This window comes from Microcaecilia unicolor, chromosome 4 (genome assembly GCF_901765095.1).
Source record: "Microcaecilia unicolor chromosome 4, aMicUni1.1, whole genome shotgun sequence".
NCBI lineage: Eukaryota > Metazoa > Chordata > Amphibia > Gymnophiona > Siphonopidae > Microcaecilia > Microcaecilia unicolor.
In genome coordinates, this window is record NC_044034.1 from 71670370 (window position 1) to 71693330 (window position 22961).

Genomic DNA, 22961 nt, shown 5'->3' on the forward strand with positions numbered 1-22961 from the left:
GCACGACGGCGCCCTCCAGCCATGCATGCTTACCGTCCATGTCGGAGTTGGACCGGCCCTGGGAAGAGGCTGACTGAGGCACGCCGCGCGGGGCCCCCCTAAGCACGGGGCCCTATGCGGGTGCCTCGGCCTAAGATCGGCCCTGTGTGTTAGCATACATAGTGAAGCTTTATCAATTCAATTTCTAATTGAACGTAGTCTTCGAAGATGATAAAACAAGTTCTTGACTACCATTGATATTTGTTCATTAAAAGATAGGGCTGAGTCAATAATGACTCCTAAATATTTGAAGGATTGTACTGTTGGTATCGGTTTATCAAATAAGATAGGTATGACAGCAGGGACAGTATCACAACCCGTGATCCACGATGTAACAGTCTTGTCTGGGTTCAGGACTAAGTGATGTCTTTTAAGCCAACTAGCTACTTCTTTAAGGCCATTCTGAATTTCAGTAAGGTCAAAATCTAACGGTTTTACATAGTGAATCAGAAGAAATTGTCAGCATATGAATAGAAATTAATACCCAATGATTGAATAAGTAGAGCAAGAGGACTGACATATATATTAAACAGGAGTGGCGACAGAACCGATCCCTGCGGAACCCCATAGGAAATAGGATGCACTTTTGAGGTAGAACAATTTTGTACTACTTTGAATGACCGATTTGCAAGAAAAGAAGCAAACCAATCATAAATAGCGCCTGTAATACCAATTTATTTTAGCCGATTTAATAGGAGATCATGATCTATAAGATCAAATGCAGCTGTTAAGGCCAGTGAAATGATTAAAGCAACATAGCCCTGCTCTAGTCTAGCATGTATTTCACTTAAATGTTGTGTATTTTAATTTTAATTTTTATGTAGGATGAAGTAATGTGGTAGCCATTTTTGCCCACTTTAAAAGTTAATAAATAAGAAAACAAATGTAAAATAAGACAATACACTTTCATTCGCTTTGAACTATGCAAAAGGAATTAGTGGACTATAACAAATTAACTGTAACTCTAACTGTCTGATTTCTTTTTATTGGACTAAATACATTTTTTACTAGTTTTCCTTTGGAGGCCAAACCTCCTTCCTCAGGTTGAGACAGTATACTGTTGTCCTGAAAAGAACAGTGCTTCCCACCTCAAGAGCAACTAGTTAACCCAAAAAAGTTTGCAATGTTCTCTGGTTAGAAGAGTCAAAAATTGACTCTCTTGCTCAGAACATATTTGCTTCATGAAAACCAATCTTAGCCATCCAAAGTATGAACCTTTTCCAATTATCATGCATGCATAGGCGCCCGGTATAAGAGGCTTGGGGAGGCTAAGCCTTCCCAGCCATGTGCAGGAGGAGGGGAAAGAGAAGGCCAGGTTGCAGGTCTCTAGCGAGTGACGGGAGTCTCTGCTCTGCTGCAGACAAACGGGGTTATTCCTGGCAACCATCCCAGAACATTTGCATGGCGCGCAGAGAGAGCGAGCGAACCCGGCCCGTGATGTCATCGGATCCCCCAGCCCGTCGGCCGGCCTGCAGCACCACTCCCAGGCACGGGAGATCTCACACGAGCCCCTCCCCTTTCCTCCGCCAGTCAGTCGCTCTCTCCCAAGTACGCGGAGCAGCCCCAGGGAACTCCCAGGAAAGGAAAGGATCGGCTACGTGCAGTGGGACTGGAAGACGCTCGTTCTGCCTCAAATACCCTCCCACCACATCCTTAATTCAGCCCGAAGAGAAAGAGCCTGAACACCACCAAAAGACAGAGGGCCGACTCACAGGAGGAAGCCTGAACCGCTGGGGAAGGATTGAAGATTGGTAAGTGCTCTCAGCTGTAAATAAGAACTGTGCTGCAGGTTTTATAACTCAAAATGAAAAAGAAATATTTTGTTTCATGCAGATCTCTTTACATAACTAAATGAGTTATAACCCCCCTAATACAGTGCCAAAATTGAAATTTTAAAACTCATCTCTATCTGGTCAAAGGAGCTCATTGTGAATACCATCCACCCTAAAAGGATGTTTTGTGGCAGTGCATGAGAATTGTGATATGATCCCTTGTTTCATATTGTTGACGGTCTGTGATGTTGTCCGTATGGGTGTTATATTGGTGTATTAGGGTCTGCCCAGTGTAGCATTTATGGTACAGTAAGGTTCTGAGTGTGTTTTTGCACAAGTTTGTGCATAGTGTTTTGCGGTTCAGGGATCGTTGACCTTATTGAGGTGACAAACATCAACATTTTAATTTAATTTTAGTTTGTCATAACATCAGACATGATTTGGTTTTAGAATATTTTGGATAATCTGGTGTTGAATTGTTCCATAGATGTGTATGTGGTTTAGTGTTGGTAACTGCTTGAAATAATTGAGTTTAAAATATGATTTTTATTTTTTATTTTTGTTACATTTGTACCCTGCGCTTTCAGTATACATTGGTTAGTATATGCTTTGAGCAACCACTTTATTTTTTGACATATGATGCATATCTAATATCTACATTTAATAAAAGGTATTAATTGTGACTATTTTATTTGTACTTATTTTTTTCTGTGTTGTCAGACAATTATGGATGTAAGCCCCACCCCTGGCCCCACCCCATTTAGCCTCCCCAAACAGTTGGGCCACCGACCGCCTATGCATGCATGGTTTAGGGTTTCCTTGCTATATCAGAATCTGGACCATTCCTGTGTAATAATAACGTTCCAGAGGAGAATGTTGCCTTACCACTCGCCAGAGGCGTATCTGAACTTCAGCGGTAGGGGGGGCCAGAGCCAGAGTGAGGGGCACATGATAGCCCCCCAGCCCCCGCCCCCACCATTGCCTACCCCCCCGGTCACCACTGCTGACCCCCCCCCCTGCCGCCGTCACCTACCTTTGCTGGCGGGAGACCCCCAACCCCCGCCAGCCGAGGTCCGCTTCCTCCTGCTGCTGCCTTTAAAAATATTCCTTCAGCTGGCGGGGGACCCCATCCAGTTTTGGAGTCTGACTCTGACGTCGCAGCACGTTGTACGTGCAGGATGTCAGACTCACAGAAACAGAGTCTGTGAGTCTGACGTCCTGCACATACAACGTGCAGCAACATCAGACTCCAAAACTGGATTCAGCAGCTTTGAACAGCACGGAGGACGAAGAAGAACTTAAAAGACCTCGGCTCGGCTGGCAGGGGTTGGGGTCCCCCACCAGCTGAAGGAATATTTTTAAAGGCAGTGGCAGGAGGAAGCGGACCTCGGCTGGCGGGGGTTGGGGTCCCCCGCCAGCAAAGGTAGCCCACGGCGATGGTGGGGGAGGGTTGACAGCAGGAGGGGGGTCCATGGCGAAATCTGCGGGAGCCCAGGCCCCTGTGGCCCCACGCAGATACGCCCCTGCCACTCGCTAAAAGGGAAGTAATGCCAGGCTACCGGAGCAACCCGGCAATAGTTCCCTCCCCCAGTGCACACCATTTCTGGTGTGCAGAAATATTTACATTTTTGTAGCGCCGGTGTGTACCTGGCAGTAATCACTACCTGGTCACCACTGGGTTAGCACAGCCATTTCTTTAAGAAAAGGGAAACCTGCTTTTTACCCACTGCGGTAAAAGGGGGCCCCGGTGATGTGACAAAAACATGCGCTGATGCAGCTTCATAAAAAGGATCCCTCAAATAATTATTGCACACTGCATAGATGCTATTGTTTTAGCCATCACAGTATATCAAGAACTAGTAAATAAAATAATTATAAACAAAAAATTAGAGGTCCTTTTACTAAGCTGCAGCAAAAAGTAGACTTAGAGTGTTCTTTCATGGGTCTTTCCTGCACACTAAGGCCATTTGCACCGCAACTGTAAAACAGCCGATTTTCTTTTTTTTTTTTTAGTAATGACCTGATGTTAATGATACCATTAGTGTGTGGACATTTTTTTTTTAATAATCATGTGAGCACTTCCCGCCACCCATTTTGTAGTCAATAAGGGCTCTTGTTCTATTTCTGTGCTGACCAGTGCACAGTAATGTAGATATGCTAACTGGTTAGTGCAGGAATGCCTACTCTCCGCCCATGACACGCCCCTCAAAAAATTCAAAATATTTTTTTTCGTGTGTGCTTAGTTTGCGCACATTTTAACGTTACTGCAGGACACCTGAGTGCATCTCACAATACTCTATTTTTAGCTGTGTGAGGCGTGTGTTAGCATTTAACGCAGCTTAGTAAAAGGGCCCCTTAAAGTAGGATTTTGTGAAATGAAATCTAAATGTGCAGATAAGGGCATTAGCAGATAACAATACAGTCTAATGAGGGCTTGTTGGTTTTACAGCTTTGTTAGACCATGTTGCATCCAGAAAACGTGGCTTCAAACACTTGAAATTTAAGGGGTCTTTTACTAAGTGGCGGTAAGCCCAACGCGGGCTTACCACTCACTAATCCGGAACTACCACCAGGCTACCGCAGCAGCCCAGCGTTTCCACCCCTAGCAATGGGCCATTTCTAGCACTACAAAAATATTTTTTATTTTTGTAGCACTGGTGTTTACCCGGCTGTAATCGGGCAGTACTGCACGCTGCCCGGTTACCATCATGTTAGTGCAGGAGCCCTTACCACTACCTAAATGGGTGGTGGTAAGTGCTCCCCCCCCCACACACACACAAATGGTCATGCGGCAAGTGGTTCACTTACCTCATAGCCATTTCTTTAAAAAGAAAAAACAAGACAGCTTTATACCTGCTGTGGTAAAAGGGGGCCTCAGCGCATGCCAAAAACACGCGCTTAGTAAAAGGGACCCTTATGGAAATTTCTTGTTCTCATTTTTGGTAAAAGAAGTACATGTTCAGCGTATTACCATTCCCAATTGTTCTCTGACCCATAGATAGAGTCAGCATTTACCAAACTGGTCAGTAGCTATAGCAAATAAACTAGAATATGTATTGTGTACCGCAGTGGCGTAGCCATAGGTGGGCCTGGGTGGGCCAGGGCCCACCCACTTAGGGTTCAGGCCCATCCAACAGTAGCACACGTTTAGTGGTAGCTGGTGAGGATCCCCAGCTCCACCAGCTGAAGACCTCCCTCTGATGATAATGAAAACGCTACTCTCCTTGATACTGGCACCTGCGCATACTCAGTCTTCAGCGCATGCCTGCTGCAGACTGCCAAGGTGGAAAGAAGCATTTTCTCACCAGCTGAGATATATTTTTTGGGTGGTGGTGCGGGGAGGGGGGGGGAACATTTGGTGCCCACCCACTTCTTGCCTAGGCCCACCCAAAATCTGTTGTCTGGCTACGCCCCTGGTACCGGCCAGTGTTCAAAAACTGTTGTGGATTCAACAGTTCCATTATGTAGCCATGTAAAGTTCTTAACTTCTCCTTTATAAAACCTTTGTGACTATAAAAGACCAAACTCCTCATTTGCTAACATGTGTTAATATGCTAATGCTCATTAATGAACAATAACATGCATTAAAGTGTTTTAATGCGTGCTAATAACAGAAGCCCCAATATTCTCTATGGGATCTATTTATTAATTATGCGCTTAGCTCAAATTAAGGCATATCATGGTTATTTTTAACATGTTCCTAAAGTTATGACACTTGTTACCTCCCTATAGGATTAGATGATATTTTCCTAAGACAATAAATATTAAGGCAAATATTTCCTGTGTTTTTCAGATACAAATAACTAAATTAAATTATATTTATTTAATTATTTACTGCATTTGTATCCCACATTTTCCCACCTATTTGCAGGCTCCATGTGGCTTACAATATGTTATAGCGATAATCACATTAATTCAGAACTGGATACCATTTTTGTAGTAGCAAGTATGCCACGGGGTACTCTCATATCATTTTTGTGTTGTCTTAGTGCACTGTGATTCTTCTGCTGGGAAGAACTTGGCCTAGATCCCAGAAAAAGCTATCAATAAAGCGATCGCCAAGAGAATCCCAGCTATCATTAGAGCAAGAGTCTCCAATGGAACCTCTGAGATGGACTGTAGCCAGCATTCTGACAACTATATTTGAATTATGCAAGGAAATTTAATGAATTTCTCCTTGTCAGATCAATCTAAGGTCAAAAGTGATATGTTTCAGGAATTATAATAACAACTGCAATAAAAATGGAATATTTTAAAAATACATACCTATATGGGGGGGGGGGGGGGGTCCATTTCATAGAATCCCAAGTTGAAAATGTGCATTTATAGTATAATACGATGGTACATTCCTCCTTCCTCCATTGTCAGACACATACATATCTGTTTGGGGACTGGATGTGAAAAGACATTTTGAAAGTGTGTTTTAAAATGTCTTTTCACACCCAGTCCCCAAACAGACATGCCTCATAGCTCCTGTCACACTAATGAAAGTGGGTTTCATTAGTGTGACAGGAGCTATGAGACATGTCTGTTTTTGCATGTCTGAGCATATGTTGTTCTTTGTGTGTGTGTGTGTGTGTGTGTGTGTGTGTGTCTTCGTATGTGTATGTATCTTTATGTGTGTTTGCATCTTTATGTGTGTGTGCTTATGTGTACAGACGGAAAACAGACAGATGGATGGAGGTTCTCCAGTGGGTGCTATTACGTGGGTGAAACTTGCCCACAAATTAATGACACTCTAATGTGAAAAAAATGCAAAAAAAATGTGACTAAAGCTTTACTAATCAACAATTTTTAATAAATTGTTGAGTAAATTTATATCAACCCAATCAGGTGGTAAAAATTAAAAAAAAAATACTTCCTTATGGATATCTCAAATAGAGGGGCATAATTGAACGAAAACGTCTATCTCCATGGGCATTTATCTCCGAGAACGGGTCCGTGAAGGGGCGGACCGAACCGTATTTTCGAAAAAAATAGACGTCCATGTTTTATTCGACAATTTGTGAGCTGGGCGTTTTTGTTTTTCAGTGATAATGGAAAATGAAAGAACCCAGCTCAAAAACGAATAAATCCAAGGCATTTGTTCGTGGGAGGGGCCAGGATTCGTAGTGCACTGGTCCCCCTCACATGCCAGGACACCAACCGGGCACCCTAGGGGGCACTTTTACAAAAAGGTAAAAGAGCTCCCAGGTGCATAGCACCCTTCCCTTGTGTGTTGAGCCCCCCAAATCCCCCTCAAAACCCACTGCCCACAAGTCTACACCATTACTATAGCCCTAAGGGGTGAAGGGGGGCACCTACATGTGGGTACAGTGGGTTTGGGGGCTTGGACGACTAAGCATTAAGCAGCACAATTGTAACAGGTAGGGGGGGATGGGCCTGGGTCCACCTGCCTGAAGTCCACTGCACCCCCTAACAACTGCTCCAGGGACCTGCATACTGCTGCCAGGGAGGTGGGTATGACATTTGAGGGTGAAAATAAAAAGTTGTGAAACATCATTTTTTGTGGTGGGAGGGGGTTAGTGACCACTGGGGGAGTCAGGGGAGGTCATCCCCGATTCCCTGTGGGGGTAATCTGGTCATTTAGGGCACTTTTTGGGGCCTTATTCGTGAAAAAACAGGGTCCAGGAAAAGTGCCCTAAATTATAGCTACAAACGCATACTTTTTTTCCATTATCGGCGAAAGGCGCCCATCTCTCCTCGGCCGATAACCACGCCCCAGCTCCACCTTCGCCATGCCTCCGACACACCCCCATCAACTTTGTACGCTTCCGCGATGGAGTGCAGTTGAAAACGTCCAAAATCGGCTTTCCATTATACCGATTTATTTGTTTTTGTGAGATAAACGTCTATCTCCCGATTTGGGTCGAAATCTAGGCGGTTTTCTCTTTCAATTATAAGGTGGTTAGTGTACCATATATAAAGATGTATATTTCCAATATCTTATTCAATTTCAACTATTTGTTTAATTTGAATTTGAAAAAAGGAGAAAAAGAGATGAAGGCTCAAAGATTATCAAAGCTCTCAGTTACCATAAACCATAGCTACAAAGCTACTTCATCATAGTTCTCTAACTCAAAAAATCCTCCTCAATAATATTGTAAACATATATAGCCATGTACTTATCTTAGATCCCAATGTTCAACGTGCTGATATCACAAAAAATGCAATGTCCTAATCCATGAAGTTTACAAGAGTAGCAAGGACACCAGAGCATGGATTCTTAGAAGGTCAGTCCCAGGAGTTGTAAAAATCCATGCTGTGATTTGCTTGTGGATCTTGTAAACTTCATGGATATCAGCACATGAAAATCTTAATATTGAACATTTTGATAGGCAGTTCATGCCTCCCACTAGGGTCCACTGTGGTCCTTTGGCCCTTCCTACTTCCTACTGGTAGCCATCTTGCTTCCTGTTCAGAAATATATAAGATATATTCAGCTCTCTAGCCTACTGGTTGCTAGAACTCTGTTGTTGTTTGCATGCTCAGCATCGGACTTCTATTTGCTAATCTCTTCAGTTGATTTTAATGTCCTACAATTGTTTATCTTTGAAGATCCCTTGCTCAGTTTCTTGCCTTCTTGCCTGTCCAAGTTAGTTCAACTGTGAAATCCTGCTGGTCTCCAACACCTGAAGGCCCAACTTGAGAGGATGGTGGTCTATGCAGGCTGAAGTCCCGCATCTTCTATAGTGTTTTCCTAACCTCAGCACCAAGTTTATTCTCTACCAGTTGAACTGGCTAGACTTACTCAGCCAAGTTTAGCTGAATAATACCGAATATCCCCTAGATTGACACCTTCCTTTAACTAGATGCATTTTCATTCAGCCAACAAGTTAGCCAGACAAAATGTATCTAGTCGGCAGGGGGGAGGGGAGAGGAGAGGAGAGATGTTCAAAAGCAAAGTTTTGTGCAGGTAACTGCTGAAGCTATCTGGATAAATCTTTTGAATATTGAATAAAATGGGCCGTATTACTTCTCTGAGTTTATTCATGAATCTACTATAACCTAAATGAAAGCACTGGTGGGTGGGATATGGGGGGGAGGGAGTCTGCATGGTGCTGTAGTTACAACCTTAACCTTCTGAGAGCAGACTTAGATGGGCCATTTTGATCTGCTTTAGTCCCCTATGGAGGCAATTCTATAAAGGTTATGAAATGTTAGGCATCAAGACACCGCACTCTGAGCACTAATTTTATAACAGCATCTGGGTGCCCATATTTCATTATAGAATACTAGTTGGCATTTATGTGCCAACATTTAGGCATGCCCACTTACACCATGTCAATAACAGGTGTAAGTGCACATGCCTAAACATGGCACCTTAACATGTAACTTAATTCAATCCTCCTAATTAAGACCAGAAGGTTCTCTCCTCTCCAGGTGGGTAACTCTTCGGCCTTGCCTTTTCCAATATAAGCTTAACTCCCTTTGGGTTTTAGGCTTCCATATCACCATCCTCTCTGGGACAAGTCTTCCAATAGGTCCTTCCTCATGGGTTGGAATATCCCTAGAGTGCCCTCCCCTTTTACTGGGCTCTTTGAGTCTCCTGCTCTAGCACAACGCTTTATGGGACCTGTACTTCCTCCTCCTTCTTAAGGACAAATACCAGAGAGAGTTAAGCTTATGTTGGGTCACTTTTAGGCAGTGCTTTTTTTGTAGAAAAAAAGGTGCCGGTACTCATTATGGGCGGGGTCACCACATATGGCTCCACCCCTATGATAGCCACACCCACATTAACCACACCCCCTATACCAGCCATGGCGCATATAAACAGACATCATTGAAAATATTACAGTACTATAAGAGAAAAAAATAACGTGATTTGCTAAGTAGTAGCAGTAAATAAGACAGCCAATGTAAATTCTCAAATTGGACATATTACAAACACTAAAATGAAAATAAAATGATTTTTTTCTACCTTTGTTGTCTGGTGACTGTTTTTCTTTCCATATTGGTCCCAGTCTGTGATTCTCCTTTCCTTTGTTTTCGCTTAACTCTTCTGTGCCATTTGTCATTTTTTGTCTCCTTTTTCTTTGCTTTCTTCAATATTTTTCAGGCTCTCTCTCTGTCCAGATTTAATTCATTCTTACTATCCATTCTTTAATTTCCTTCATCTACCCGTGGCTTTTCATCTTTTCCTCACCCTTGTTCTCCCCATGCCCCTTCCTCTTATTCTCCAATCTTTCTCTATTCCCCTTTTCCATCCAGCAGCTCTGCTTTCTCTCCCCATCCTTCCAGTGTCTCCCCTATTTCTTTCTGCATTCTTCCATCCAGCGTCTTCCCTCTTTCTCTCCCTATCCTTCCGTTTTCCCTCTCTCTCTCCCCATCCTTCCGTTTTTCCCTCTCTCTCTCCCCATCCTTCCATCTGTTTCCCCCCTCTCTCTCCCCATCCTTCCATCTGTTTTCCCTCTCTCTTTCCCCATCCTTCCATCTGTTTTTCCCTCTCTCCCCAATCCTTCCATCTGTGTTTTTCCCTCTCTCTCCCCATCCTTCCATCTGTTTTTCCCCTCTCCCCAATACTTCCATCTCTTTTTCCCTCTCTCTCCCCATCCTTCCATCTGTTTCCCCCTCTCTCTCCCCAATCCTTCCCTCTGTTTTTCCCTCTTTCTCTCTCCCCCCAATCCTTCCCTCTGTTGTTTTCCCTCTTTCTCTCTCTCCCCCATCCTTCCATCTGTTTTCCCCTCTCTCCCCAATCCTTCCATCTGTTTTTCCCCTCTCTCCCCAATCCTTCCATCTGTTTTTTCCCTCTCTCTCCCCATCCTTCCATCTGTTTTTCCCTCTCTCCCCTATCCTTCCCTCTGTTGTTTTCCCTCTTTCTCTCTCCCCAATCCTTCCCTCTGTTGTTTTCCCTCTCTCTCTCTCCCCAATCCTTCCCTCTGTTGTTTTCCCTCTTTCTCTCTCTCCCCAATCCTTCCCTCTGTTGTTTTCCCTCTTTCTCTCTCTCCCCATCCTTCCATCTGTTTTCCCCTCTCTCCCCAATCCTTCCATCTGTTTTTCTCTTCTCTCCCCTATCCTTCCATCTGTTTTTCCCTCTCTCTCCCCATCCTTCCATCTGTTTTTCCCTCTCTCTCCCCAATCCTTCCCTCTGTTGTTTTCCCTCTTTCTCTCTCTCCCCAATCCTTCCCTCTGTTGTTTTCCCTCTCTCTCTCCCCAATCCTTCCCTCTGTTGGTTTCCCTCTCCCTGCCAAGTTTCCCGCGAACGGCGCGAAGTCGCACCAGCCCCTATTTCCGGCCGCTGCTGCTTCTCCTGTTGAGCAGCAGCGGCCGCTACACAAAAAAAAAGAAGATTAAAAAAAAAAAAATTGAAACCTGGCTGAAACGCGGCACCCCGGCACTGTAGACAGCCATTAGGCATTGGCTGTTGCCCCACAGCCGCTCCTCCTCTTGCCTCTACGTCACTGCCCCTGGAGGAAGACCCCGGAGGAGCGCAGTGACGTAGAGGCAAGAGGAGGAGCAGCTGCGGGACAACAGCCAATGCCTAATGGCTGTCTACAGTGCCGGGGTGCCGCGTTTCAGCCAGGTTTGAAGTTTTTTTTAAATCTTTTTCTTTGTGTAGGCCGCTGCTGCTCAACAGGAGAAGCAGCAGCGGCCGGAAATGGGGGCTGGCACTGCGTCCGTCACGGGGCGGGGGGAGCAAAAAAAAAAAGTGCCGGTACGCCGTACCGTTGCGTACCGGCACAAAAAAAGCACTGCTTTTAGGCCTTGTCTTTTTCCACCTGGAAAAGAGAGAATCTTCTGATCTTAATTAGTGGGAATGAATTAAGCTCACTGGTAGGTAGAGGCCTAATGAGAAGGAAGAGGTTATATCCCAAGACCCAGAAAGTGTCCCTGTGTGAGAGAACTGCAAAAGAAGAGAAGAGGAGGGGGAGAAAAGAAACCCCTACAGCCCTGGGACCTGGCGTATGGCTGGAGAAGCCCTGTTACAAAAGCCTGAGAAATTTTGAAGTGAAAAGCCTGGCAAATGAGAGCAAAAGGCTGATAGAGATGGATAGAGGAAAGGAAAGGAATGTAGTACTGTCTTTTTAACATAATTGAACTGCTATCTGAAACAAGGACAATGGTTTTCTGGTATTTTTCTTTTTGAATAATATAACAGCCGGGGGTAGAGAATAGGCAAGTCCCAAATTTGTGTGTTTAACTTACAGAATACTGTAAGTTACATGTTAAGGTGCCATGTTTAGGCATGTGTAGTTATGTCTGCTATTGATATGGTATAAGTGGGCATGCCTACATTTTGGCGCATAAATGCCAACTTACACTAGTATTCTATAATGAAATCTGTAAAGTTATGATGTGTTTGAAGAAGTACTATCCAGGCAAGAATTAAGCTGAGAGCTCCTAGTTCTTTCTGAGAAGAAGCCAGCCTTTTTGTATTTTTAAAAGCAATAGTGAAAAGAAAACCACCCCAAAGAACTTGTTAAAGTGATAATTGCTAGAGCCAGTGAGAAGGCTGGCAGGTAATTTGCATACTCTGAGAACTTTAACAATGTATCTGTTTTCTTATTCCTCCTCTTCAGCTATGAGAGCCAAAAGGTTCTAAATATTAAAGGTGTTATTGATGCTCACATAAGAAGTAGTATTCAACTTGCTGAAAGTGAAGTATAATATGTTTTGGGAATTCACCCTGAGTGTACTAGAAAGTAAAGATATGGGCTACTCTTGTTGAACAATGTATGTGTGGATTTTATTTCTGATCCATTTGTTAGCGCCAAGTTCTTAATTGCAGTTTGGAAGGGCTAGTGACCAGTACTTGTCTCATAAACCAACCAATGGAACTAAATCCTTAGTACTCAGAAGGACTGGTGGCAAGGACTTTGTCACACTGTGTTTCATTAAAGTCTCTGGGGGTAGCAGAAGCACTGCATGCTTACTTTCTATCTATCCAGGCAACTTGAAAGTAGTGGGAGATGAGGTAAGTTGCTGGTCAGTCCCTCACAAGCAGGTTTTCAAACAGCAATCCTAGCTTGTGGCAAAGTGAAACAGAAATGCAGTCACTTGCATAAAAAGATTTCAGAGAGGGAAGAAACAGCTTTCGAAGTTCTTTGCTTCTCAGACTAGATAGAGGAAAAGTTTAAAGAATAAAATCCAGAGAAAGCATGTCTGTCTCTGAATTAATGTACTTGACTCAGTACTTCTGCTGCTGCTTGTTATGCACTAGGCACTAAACCTTTCATTCTATAAGCTGGCCCCTAAATATAGGCATCAATAGTGTGCGAAATTATAAATACTAGCATTCAAGTAAGTGACTGGCACCAATAATTGGCACTTAAGGGCTTAATTGCTAGGCACTATTCTATAAACAGTGCACCTAAATTGAGTAACTTGCAACTGCAAGGGGGCTGTTATAATGGGGAAGCATGAGTATGTCATGGGCATGTCACTAAGTGACACACACAACTTATAGAATGCTATCAGTTGCTTGCATTGATTGGCACGTTTGGTTGTGTAACTAACATCAGCCACATCAGAAAAGAGAGTGCACGGCAAACAGCTTTGTGTTTCACTGCCCTGTTCTTAGGAAATTTCTTACATTTTGAAAAGAGAGTAATGACAACAAATTGAAACAGTTTTCAAATACCTGGCTTTTTTTCACTGAACTTTGACAACATCTAGACTGCTGTCATTCTGACTGCAATTGGACTCTTACTTATACCTGCCAGCTCTAGTTTTAAGTTTTGAATAGCATGCTCCCACTCTCACTTAATAATCTTACTTCTACTCTGATTTAACTTCTTTTATTTGTACCAACTCCCTAGATGTATTGTACACCACCAGCTTCTGAGGATGAGAAGTGAGGTAGGGTAAGGAAGGTCACTGCGCAGCTCCTGGTGTGCTAGGACAGAACTGGGGAGGAATCACAGACAGGTAAGATAACAGCAAAAGGTAAAAGGAAATGAGCATTTCAGTCTTATAATCCCCTTCTAATTTCTGAAATTGCATTGCAACACCTTCTAATATTTGTAACCCTACTTATTTTGCATCTGCAGTCTAGGTATCAAAATGCATCTTGAAGAGGGGGTGACAAAACACCAGACCTCATTTAGCAGTTCTGAATATCATAGGTGGATTTGTTCAATTTTTAATTTGAAATTACTTTTTGTACATATATTTTGTATGCGTATGTTTATAGTTTCTTTACTTGTGGATTTATTCTTTTATTTTAAATTACTTTATTGATTCATATATTTTAAGTATATATATATATATATATTTATTTTTTTAAATTTATAACCATTTAAATTGTTACAAGCGATAAAACAACTTGCCAGAAATACAGAGAAAGTAATATATAGGAATTATTTCAGTCAGGTAATTCTATTCTCTTCCTTAGACCACTAAATAGGGAGAGTGAAACAAGACAAGGAGATCAAATAAAGAGTAAACAGAAAAAAAGCATGGTATTAACCTGATTATCCCCAGATATTACTCGCCTAATTCATTATTCCACATTGATCAACTGGTTGGCTTCTTCAAGGCCAATACGGTGTATAGTCAAATCATTTCATTGAAAACATACTTATTGTCCAATATTAGTTAGAAATAATACATCTGATTACATTCTCTCTCTTTTAAAAACCAGAAGTTATTTAACAATACATATACTTAAGTCTCTAATTCAGATCCCACTGATTAAAGCAATCCCAGTTTTCACAGGCTTCACTCTTTTTAAAGTAATAATTGAGGAAATATTTCTGAGGAAAACTTTAGGAGTCATACCCAGAACTCTGGGAAAAACAATAATCTCGATATTAATCATCTATAATAATTTTCATTTTATTATTCAAAGTTTCTGGTCTATTATCATTTTCAAGATCATAACCACTTCTTGCTCATGTAGAATCATTTGTTATATCAATTTTTCACTCTCAAAGGGTTCAGTTAAATTGTCCATGTAACTCTGTAATAAAATTATATCTGAAACAAAATTGTTTACTGCCACCGTTAGGTCCCGAAGCGCCTTCCAGATGGTATTCAATGTAACCTCCACGGGAGCCAAAAACTCCAAGTTGATTTCTCTTAGATGTTTAGGAGTGGTTCCGCTGATTCGGGTTCTGCTTTAAACGTCCTCCGTTTCAGCATATGCCTCTAACTCACTTCTCTACTCCTTTGGACATGGTGGTTGAATAATTCAGGAATGATGGAGTTGTTTTTTCCAGGTCCAAGAGTGTTAACGCTCCTTCGCCGGTGCTAATCAAAGGACTCGCCAACCCTTTCATCTGTGGGCAGTTCGTCGATCAGCAGTCCTGCACTTGCTGCTCAGGGGACAAAACGCTGGCCATCGGCGGCTGACCACCGGTTGTCCCCTTCCTCTCAGTTAAGGTAACTGCAATTGTAGAGAGGAAATATACGTAAAGAAGACAAAACTTCAGAGGGCAGCTGGGCATACGAACTTCAGGTCGCCATCTTACCATTCTCCCAGTTTGGGACACTTTTTGTCTGGTTTCTCCTCAGAGGCCTGTCTGATATGGGTAACCCTTCAGCATGGGTAACCCTCTGAGTCATTGAAACACAGAAGCCCCTCCACCACTACAAGGTGGTGTCCCTTCGGAGGGGATATTTTAAGTATATTTATGCATTTCTTATATCGTCTGTTTTATTGTAGTCATTATCTATGTATTACCCCTGATGCAGCCGATCCTGGTGAAATGTGGCCATGTTGAATGATTTTTAATAACTATTCTATTTTGGACTTATAGTAATAATTTGATATTCATACGCGTTTTCTTCTGCTAGAGAAGTACATGAATATTATATATTTCACTGAAGTGCTGGTGAAAGCAGCAGTTTAAGAGAGTCTTATGCTTAGGCAAAATTTGTCATCCTCTACATATTTTCCACATAAGTAACCCGATACATCTGTTTTGCTACCCAGGAATTTCTAGAATGCTGAGTAAGGCATTAAAATCCAATTTTTCTTGAAGGTTTAAAGGACACGCTACATTTATATTAATTGAGTCTGACTGGATAGCTGCCAATGTTCTTGTGCATATATTTGTGACCCCATCCATTGAGGAGCAGACAAGTAACCACTTGCTAGTTAGACCATAACTATACAACTATTGGAAATGTTTGCATCTATTAATAAATAAATGAACATTTCAAAACACATTATTTTCTTCAAATTTCATGATTGATATTCTTCAAATAAAGGACCTTATAACTAATGGATCATGAAACTATCAAGAAATAAAAATTGCCGTTAGGAAAACTATGGCGTAATAATGCATTAGAGTGTCATATAACATATATACAAATCAGCATTTCACAAAATCAAAACAGAAGTAATTGCACTTAAGTTCACAACTCAGTTTCCATTTCCATAGAACTGATGCCATTTCTGGGAGCAACTTTCAAACAAAACATATATGTGTGAAGTCATGGGTATTTTTTTTCATCTGCAATCAGTTTTCAAAGAGAAAAATGTCCCTTTGAGAGACGACTAAAGAAAAATATGTGCAAAGATCTGTCCCCCAGCCTACCCAGCCTAATTTATAAAGGACGTAGGTGCCTACTTTCCTATATAGAACATTAGCTTAGCTGGAAATACATATGCACATAGGGACCGATATTCAGCTGGCGGGAGGCTGGATATTCAATGCCAGGCCGTTTCCGGTGACTGGCACTGAATATGCAGGGGAGGGGGGGGGGGGGGTTGGCCACCTCTAACTGAACTGGCTATGTAAATATTCAGTGCTGACCAGTTAAGATAACAGCGGGCAAAGATAGGACTGCTATTTATGCGATTTGTCTGCTAAACTTTGCCGGCCAGCACTTGAATATTAAAGGATAGCCAGCTAAATCGCACAATAGAGCTGGTGAGACATATAAGCTAAGTGCTAATATTCAACGGAGATAACTGGCTATCCCCACTGAATATTAGCACTTAGGTGCTAAAACACTATTTAACCGGCCTGGAGCCTTGATGGACCTTTGGTCTGTCCCAGTATGGCAACTCTTATGTTCTTAATTTCTCAATGTACATATATACAGTGCAATCCACTTAAGTGCAAGGGTTTGAGACCAAAGAAATGCATGCAGTTAACCGGAGCGTGCACTTAACCATTGTGACCCAAAGAAGCTTGACATCTGATAAACATATGTACAGTACTGTTTATTATTATACGTACAGTATATAGTCTCAGTTAACTGACATTAGGCTTACTTGAAGTAATCAGTTATAGTCCTCTGTACACTCTTGGGTCTGTGAGTTCCATAGACTACGTCTGCCACATGGTAAAAACTGTCATAGCACTGACATCCAGTGGCCTCCAGATAGGCCCGCACGGTGTTGAGACTCTCCAGTGCTCTTGCAAAAGTGACAGGAGGAGGTTGTTGAATTTCGTCAGCATGTGCCTCGCTGCTCATTTCTTCATCTGTTCCATCATCAGTCGTTGTTACCTGCATGTAGGCACATATCTCGACATCAGTGCTGTCTTCAGCTGTTTGTAGATTGTAATCAACAGCTACGTAGTGATGGAACTCCTCTTCAGTAACACCGGCTGGGATGTCAATAACCTGTTCATCTGACGCGTTTGCAACAACTGCATCTGTTTCGTCCCTCTCCACATCCTTAACAAAGCTTGCCCGCTTGTAGCAGTTCACAATGGTTGCCTGTGTAACATGATTCCAGGCTTCTTTCTGCATATGTAGGGAATCCAACAGTGATAGATTACGAGCCAGTTCAACAGCACATTTATCCTTTACAGTCTGGTCATCCATAACGCTCATCAGACGACGTAGCACAAGAGCCCGATAATGTTGTTTGAAATTGGCTATTATGCCCTGATCCATAGGTTGGATCAGACAGGTATTGTTTGGTGGCAGGAAGACCATCTTGACGTTAGACAGCCTGACATCATCCCTGTGTGCAGCACAATTATCACAAAGCAGCAAAATCTGACGCTTTTGTGCCCACATTCTAGTGTCTTACTTCTTTAGCCACTGCTTCCAAATTTCAGTCATCCATGAATTTGCATTAGCCTCGTATGACACAGGAAGTCACTTAACTTTCTTGAAGCAACAGGGCTTTTTGCTCTTTCCAATGACGAGGGGTTCCAACTTCTCACTCCCATCCATATTGCAGCAAAGGAGGATTGTCAGTCGGTCCTTATGTTTTACCTACAGTAGTTTCGGCATGTTCCATCAGGAATCGCTCGCCAGTAGAGACCATTTTCATCAGCATTGAAAATGTCACAAGGTGCAAACTCGTTCAAGATGGTAGGAAGAACTGAAACAACCCAATTTTCAGCACCAAAGTCATCAGCGTCTTGTTTCTCACCATGCTGTTTCTTGAATTTTATGCTGTTCCTCTCCTTCCATCTTTCCAACCATCCAACAGTGGCTTTGAATTCAGTTAGTCCAAGACTTTCAGCTAGCTGGTTAGCTTTCTCCATAAGCAGTGGACCACTGACAGGAAACTGTCTGCTTCTGACTCGAGAAAACCACTGAAGAAGAGCATCTTCTACCTTCTCAGCTTTTCCCACCCGTTTTTGTTTCCGTTGTGGATTTGTATTGTTTTGCCAGTCTTCCAGAAGCTGGTCTTTCTGCTTCAAGACATGTGAAATTTGACTGGGATTGACACCATATTCTTTAGCAATAGATGCTTGACTTTGTTTGTTTTCTAATTTTTTAAGAACTTCTATTCGTTCAGCCAGTGTTAAAGTCTTACAGTTCCGCTGCAACAACGAACCGGTGTACACCCTAACAAAATTCTTTTGCTTATTCTGCCTGTGGCAGTTAAAGAGGCAGTAAATTTGAAATCTCGTTGGTTGTCACATGCCAATCGGCTTCCATATTCCATGCGCGTGCTTATGTGGAGTCTTTCCTGCAAAGGAGCGGTCTTGAACCATGCATATAAGCGAATCTTGTACTTATCAGTGGTGCGCTAAACTGAAGTTTGTCCCCATAGAAATTGATAGTGCCAAAACAGGACCGAAGTACGGCATGCAATTAAACAGAGCATGCGCTTAACCGACGTGCACTTTTTTTTTGTTACATTTGTACCCCGCGCTTTCCCACTCATGGCAGGCTCTATGCGGCGGGCAATGGAGGGTTAAGTGACTTGCCCAGAGTCACAAGGAGCAGCCACTTAAATGGAGTGCACTGTATATATATTTGTTACTCTCTAGACAAGTGTGTGTATATGTTTATATTTTTAATATCTTTGTACTGTACTATTTGTTACTACATAAGATGTATGCATGTTTAATAATTGCATTATCTTGGTTAATACCATAATATCTGATTATATATCATATTGAAGTTCCTATGGTCTTTATTGGTACGATTATAAATAGTATGTTTTGGATACTTTTATTTGTGGTTGTATTTCTATGTGCCAGTTTATTTAATCATTCTCTTAAGTGTTTACATATATTTTTTTAGGGGTGGGCAACATGTGATTAAAATTTTTAATTGCATGAAGTAGGGGATTTGGATTTGTCTCAGGGGAAACGTCTCTCACTGCTTTGGAAACTCTTCTGGAATTCCTTGACCCCGATAGCCCGCACTTGTATCTTAAATAATTGAGGTGTTGGGTCGTAAGTTCCTCGGCGGGGGAGGGGGGCTTGTGGACTTGGAGGTGATATGTTTTCTTTTCTTTTCTTTTTTTCTTCTTTTCTTTTTTGGTGGGTGGGTGGGGAGATTTGAGATCGTATTCCAAATGTTGACGCATTATTGTGTATTCTTCTTGAAATTCAATAAAATTATTTTTTTAATGTTTTTTAATCGAGTGATTAGTCACACGTTACCACGGTGTTGCCATACCAGCTTGTTCTGTGTATGGCACATTCACTTCACCTTTCTATAAATACTACTATTAAAGCATCCAACTTGGAACTTAGTCTAGCAAAATGCAGAAAAATCATTGGGCATTTCAAACATAGTCCAGCTAACAACACAGAGTTAAATAAACAGCAGAAACTGAAAGGTCTTCCAGAGGGAAGTTTGATACAAGATATACCTACATGTTGGGATAGCAACTACGATATGCTTCAGCGACTTCAGAAACATAAGTGTTCAATTCTGGTCGCCGCATCTCAAAAAAGATATAGTGGAATTAAAAAAGGTGCAGAGAAGGGCAACGAAAATGATAAAGGGGATGGGCCGACTTCCCTATGAGGAAAGGCTAAAGCAGCTAGGGCTCTTCAGCTTGGAGAAAAGGTGGCTGAGAGGAGATATGATAGAGCTCTATAAAATAATAAGTGGAGTTGAACGGGTAGATGTGAAGCATCTGTTTACGCTTTCCAAAAATACTAGGACTAGGGGGCATGCGATGAAGCTACAATGTAGTAAATTTAAAACGAATTGGAGAAAATTTTTCTTCACTCAACGTGTAATTAAACTCTGGAATTCGTTGTCAGAGAATGTGGTAAAGGCGGTTAGCTTAGTGGAGTTTTAAAAAGGTTTGGACGGCTTCCTAAAGGAAAAGTCCATAGACCATTATTAAATGGACTTGGGAAAAATCCACTATTTCTGGGATAAGCAGCATAAAATGTTTTGTACTATTTTGGGATCTTGCCAGGTATTTGTGACCTGGATTGGCCACTATTGGAAACAGGATGCTGGGCTTAATGGACCTTTGGTCTTTCCCAGTATGGCAATACTTACTGTATGTACTTATGTATAAGGATGAAGTCATTGCAGTACTATCAGAACAGAATCACTCACTTGCTACCTTGTCAGCAGCTGAATGGGAGAAGATCGATAAAGTGTCAAGAGTACTACAGCCAGGCAGAGTGACAGAACTGCTTGGATGTGAGAAGTGTATTTTGTGTTCTGTCATGTTTACCAAAACGTTCTCATCTGAAGCATATCATGGTTATTTTTAACATATTCCTAAAGTTATGACACTTGTTACCTCCCTATAGGATTAGGTGATGCTTTCCTAAGACAATAAATATTAAATAAAAATAACTAAATTAAATTATATTCAGAACTGGATACCATTTTTGTAGTAGCAAGTATGCCACGGGGTACTCTCATATCATTTTTGTGTTGTCTTAGTGCACTGTGATTCTTCTGCTGGGAAGAACTTGGTCTAGATCCCAGAAAAAGCTATCAATAAAGTGATCACCAAGAGAATCCCTGTTTACTAAGGCACGCTAGCGTTTTTAGCATGCGCTAAAATTTAGTGCATGCTAATGCTAGAGACACCAATATATTCCTATGGGTGTCTCTAGTGTTAGCACATGCTAATTTTTAGCACACACTAAAAATATTAGCGCACCTACAATGTGGTTAGTAAACAGGGACCTTAAAGCGTTAATGGCATTATTAATGCGTTAAATGCCCACCCCTAATATTTTTGCTTATTGTTGTGTTGTGGCTTTTTAGATTTGCGACTCCTGATGCAGGTGGTCTTCGCCAAAACATGGCTCCTTATCAAGTCCAGCTGTAAAGACTGTTTTGCATTCATATGTTTGCCCCTTGGTGAAATTTTATACAATATGGCCTTATTTGGCAGTGGCGTTCCTAGGGGGGGGCGGTGGGTGCGGTGCGCCCCAGGTGCACGCCACTGGGGGGGTGCCGCACGCGCCTGTCCTTCCTTTGTTCCATGCTCCCTCTACCCCAGAACAGCGGCGTGCACCCGGGGGGGGGGTTCTTTCGCGGGGGGGGGGGTGTCCTTTCACCGGGGGGGGGTTGCGCTGCACCCGGGGGGGGGGCGCATCGGCGATCCGCCCCGGGTGTCAGCACCCCTAGGAACGCCACTGTTATTTGGTCTATTTTTATATATAATTTGTGTTTGCACCTCTAGTATCCTCTTGACCTTCATTTGCGGGAGCACCTTTGGTCCACTTCTACTGTTTTTGGCGTATATTGGGCTCTTTCTCATCTTCAGGAAATATGCACATATATGTTTGTAAAATGGCAGGCATAAGCATACATGTGTCAGTACATACATGTGTATGTTGATATTTCAGACCCCGTAGATATTTTAGACATTTATGGTTAAAAAATGAATGCTCTCATAGCACATAACTGGCACATCAATGCCCATCCTCAGTGTATTTTAGAACAAGTTCTACATCGGCAGATCCTGCTCTATAATACTAGCAAAACTTGAGATGTCCTGACCTGAACATCTCAATTCTGATTCATACATCCTTTCTAAAATTCCGCTCTTTAAGGGGTCCTTGTACCAAGCCGTGCTGGCACTGGGTTTTCCAAGCACTGCAGCCACTTTTAGTGCGGCGGTAAAATGGCCACATACTAATGGCCATGTACTAAATTCCCCATTAGTGTGTGGCCATTCCACGGGAGCCCGTACCGCCACCTGTTTAGGAGACAGTAAGGGCTCTCACACTAATCAGGTAGCATGCAGTAATGTGCCCATGCCACCCAATTAGTGCAGGCACACCTATTCTCTGCCTTGCAAAGGAAGGACATGTATAAATAATTTGTTGAATGGCATTGTAAACAATGTCAATATTTGTCTAAGAAGAACGTACATTGCCTCTACATCTTGAAGTATTTATGTGAATAGCGTCTACGATTTACATTTTAGATCCATTGTGATGATCAATGTCTTTATTAATTTTAAAAAAAACTAAATAACAATGTTAATAATATATATATGGAATAGTAATATCTTAATCTTTGCTAATATGAAAAAAACAAAAGAGCTACTACCTTTTTACGCTATTCACATTCTTATCACTATTTATTTTTTATTTTAGTTGCATTTGTACCCCGCGTTTTCCCACTCATGGCAGGCTCAATGCGGCTTACATATACAGGTACTTATTTGTATCTGGGGCAATGGAGGGTTAAGTGACTTGCCCAGAGTTACAAGGAGTTGTGCCTGAAGTGGGAATTGAATTCAGTTCCTCAGTTCCCCAGGACCAGAGTCCACCACCCTAACCACTAGGCCACTCCTCCACTATGTCAATACTTTATAATATATTTTGTTTATGTTTATGTTGTTCATTGTTTTTATATGCTGTTTTAAAATTAGACTCCTGATGCAGGCCCAATAGGCCGAAACACAGCTGTGTCAAGTTGTGTTCATCGATCAATAAATTATTTGTTTTTTACCTGGAGCGTCGTCCATTTTTTAGTCAACTTCACTATTTTGTTCTATCATCTTCCAAAGATTTGTTTCTTCTGTTTTTGCATCACATCTGAGCGGGAAACTACCATGCCTCT